The 3,957-nt window shown below is 38.9% G+C and overlaps 1 long non-coding RNA gene across 1 annotated transcript; it reads left to right on the top strand.

Annotated features, from left to right (window-relative positions):
* Positions 1–781: 781 nt before the first annotated feature.
* On the top strand, positions 782–3,077 carry LOC310767610. Its single transcript, XR_014550961.1, has 2 exons — positions 782–1,842; positions 2,226–3,077. It is a non-coding gene; the product is annotated as an uncharacterized lncRNA (long non-coding RNA).
* The last annotated feature ends 880 nt before the right edge of the window (positions 3,078–3,957 follow it).

Raw genomic sequence — 3,957 nt, forward strand, 5'->3', positions numbered from 1 at the left:
AATTTATTTTCATTAAAGTGACAACACTTTGAATGAAGCAACAATTTTTCTGTTTCCAATGTACCCCCCCCTTTTTTTTTGGCAACATGCCACTATCTACAAAAATTATATAATGGAAATATTAGTAACTTACCTCGTGGGGCTGCTACAGTGGTAAATGATATTCAACATTATGGTATGAGTTATGGATATAGGCTGGAATTCAGTGACAAGGAAAGCCCCACTGCGCACCGGACAGCCCTGCTGCAGGGCTTCGGCTGATGGCATTTGTTAAGTGAATCCCACCCACTGTGTTGTTCAAACACTTTGTTCAACTGATATAAGTGAAGCAGTGGAAAGCGATACTAGTCTTTGAACCCATGTCCTTAAAATAAACATCAGTTTATGCAGCAACGCCATGCAGAGATCTTAGTAAATTTAAATAGTCATATTCTGGAACTTAGTAAGGACTCAGAAATTCTGCAGCAGTGGGAATACTTTTATTTTTATTTGGAACCATGCACAGCATGAAGTTATGTGTCTTGCTGCCTGCCATTTTTCAACCTTGGCGGAAATCTGCTCCAAATTTTCAATTTTTTAACTCAAACTCTAGGGACAAGCTATTGATCCAATGCATTGTTAGCCACCCTGACCCCGGCTTCGGCTGGGGAGGGTGGGATATAAATAAAAATTTATTATTATTATTATTATTATTATTGGACACACATTCCTCCTTGAAATCCAAAATCCTTCCCACGTCCTTTGTTCTTCTGATCCTCTTATCTCTGGTTTCAACCTTTAATTTTGCTACTCCAGGCTGCCAGTGTCACAAGGTGTATGTCTGAACCTACGTGCATGTCCACAACACCCATGTCTTCAACATACAGCTCTGAGAGGATTAAGACCTTTCGTGTGGGGTCTGTACATGTATCTGTTGAACATCGGTGTATAGCTTTAACCCTTACGCCTAATAAAGAAGCTCACACAACAAAGGAATGAAGAATGGTTTATTACGTGGAATGAAGATAGATGGGGTATACAGAGGCTGCTTCTGACAGCAAGGTTATACATATATTCGGGCAGCAGATACATTCATTTTTTTACCATTTCAACATTTCTAACCTATACAATCAAAACACAATTTCATTTTTTCTCCTATTTTTGTCAATTTCCCACCCCTTTTCCCACAGAGTTGCTGCTTCTTTCCTCCTGTTAGCACTAGATGGGACAACCTACTGCAAATTAAATCTCTATACCAAGTGTCTTTCAGCGAGGGGGATGGTGTATCCACAAATAAAGTAAATTTCCTGACTCCATTCCTGCCCCCAACCATGACGGGAAAGGAAATCTCTGGTTATGACACCAAAAATAATTGTGACAGAAAAGGCAACACATCTCTCTGACCAACCTGGATATCCAGGGTGTACAAATTTTGGGCAGGTGCGACATGGATTCTCAAAGAAGCTGCTTCTAGCTACTGCAAGCGGCTGCATGGCGGTCGTGTAGGGTGGCAGATAAGCTTTGCTTTTATTATTACTGATTTATTTCATTTAATTAATGTATATACTACAACAGTCTCTGTGGTTTACAAAGATACAGTGAAAAAAGTTCTAATCAGAACTGTAAAACCAAACCTTGGTTAAGATGCCTGCCAGAATAACTAGCTCAATAGTTCAACAGTTTCTCGTGTGCTCTTCTCTTATAACATGCATGGATTGGCTTCATGTGGCGTAAATGCCTCTGCCATCTTCCAAGCTATTGAGTCCTCACTTTTGTCTGCCCAGAGAAAGTTCTATGCCTTTGGCTTCAGCCGTCCCAAGTGTCAATCTAACGGTCAACATCTTTAGGCATCGCTCTTCAGTTGTCACCTAATAGGTAAAGGTAAAGGTACCCCTGACCATTAGGGTCCAGTCGTGACCGACTCTGGGGTTGCGGCGCTCATCTCGCTCTATGGGCCGAGGGAGCCGGCGTTTGTCCGCAGACAGCTTCTGGGTCATGTGGCCAGCATGACTAAGCCGCTTCTGGCAAACCAGAGCAGTGCACGGAAACGCCGTTTACCTTCCCGCCGGAGCGGTACCTATTTATCTACTTGTACTTTGATGTGCTTTCGAACTGCTAGGTTGGCAGGAGCTGGGACCGAACAACAGGAGCTCACCCTGTCACGGGGATTCGAACCGCCGACCTTCTGATTGGCAAGTCCTAGGTTCTGTGGTTTAACCCACAGCGCCACCCGCGTCACCTAATAGGTAGCAGCAAGTATTTTTGAAGTCCCTGATCAACACCCTGAACTCTTGTTGGTAATTTGTTCCTAGGCAGTCAGCAGCACATAACGTGCTTACACAGAAGTAATCCCCACTCATTTAAAGGAAACTTGCCCCTTAGCAAATGTGCATAGGATTGTAGCCCAACTGCATACATGTCCATTTCGTATCAAATGCCCTTGGGTTGCATCCATTGGGTTGGGTCATTCCATATCAAGTGATCCAATTTTTTTACGTCACGTCATCCATTTTTTTCTTAATATTTAGCACACTTGTTGAATGATCCAAACTAAGTTTAAATCTAACATTTTATTTATCTCGTCCTGTTTTTGAGTTATGGTTTGAAATTAAAAAATAAAATAAAAATGACAATTTTGGCCTTCCTGAACTACACAAAAACCTTAACAGCTCAGCCGAGAATTGAGAGATTTCAAAATTAAAAACACCAATCTCTTCAGAACTTCATGGGCTTTAAAACGATATGTCACATGATGGACTTTACATTTTAAAGTTACAAAATTAAAAAAGTGGCTTAAAAAATTAACGTGATTAAAAATTTCCAATAATTATATTAATTATTTAATATATTTCTAAGAGCTACCTGCAAATTTTGATCTTGATATCTCAATGGGATCACTTAAAAAAAAAAAAAAACCAACACAAAACGTTTTGTACATACATGTCTGCCTTATTGGGTTCTGTTTAGGATAAATGGGTCTTCTTGCAGTAAAATATAACAGAATAAAGAAGACTTCAAACTATAATACCAGTTACGTTAGGCATTTCTTTAGAAAGTTATTCAGTTAAAAGGTATCTGAAAAGCTATTTAGGCTTCTTTTTTAAAAAAAATAAAATAAAATGGTGTGCCAAAGCATATAATAGAATTAACGCTTTGAAAGAATTCCTATTAGTACTTCATTTCATGAACGTTACAGCAAAAAGCTTTATTTTCTGTCTTTCATCCCTGAGAGAAGGAAGTTAGTGAGTTTCCCAAGGACCTACTGCTTCCTCTGCAAAGCACCCGAAAAAAGCCAGCGGCGGTTTTCCCCGTAGGCTCTGGCACTCCATCCCCAAACACATCCATCTACTCTCCTTTTTGAGGAGTGTTAAGCTTTTTGAGGAGAGTTAATAAGAGTTAAGGCTGAGTTAAAACTTAAGTTGTTTGGGAAGGGTGCCATTTAACTACTGGCCTGCTATTGTTTATATTATTATATTATATTATATTGTATTATTGTATATTGTGTATTGTATTATTATTGTATTGTATTGTATTATTATATTGTATATTTTTGCTCCTTGTCTTTCATTAATGGTGAACTAAGTGATACTTGGAATAGACCCAATGAAACCAATGAACGTAAAAATCCATTTATTCCCGTGGGTCTGCTCCAAGAATGACAACCACCCTATATTTCTAATTTAGTCTGTTAACTGCCTGGAATTCTTAAAAGTAGAAAAGCAGTCGGAAGTATATAATAATAAGTATATAATAATTACCTAGGTTAAGGTTTCAGCATCTTTTGGAAACCTAATAAGGGGCCTTTTCTTTAGAGAAAGTTAAGAAAGTTCCTTAGAGAACATTAAGTTGTAAAGGTTGAGGTATAACAAGCTCGTAAACAGTTACGGTGTAGCACCTATAATTCAAAAATACTTTATAATGGGAAATGTCCCTGTTGCATCATTAAGCACAGTATTTGCATTGCCAGAAGTGCCCTGG

This window comes from Podarcis filfolensis (genome assembly GCF_964270895.1).
Source record: "Podarcis filfolensis genome assembly, chromosome: 7".
Lineage (NCBI taxonomy): Eukaryota > Metazoa > Chordata > Lepidosauria > Squamata > Lacertidae > Podarcis > Podarcis filfolensis.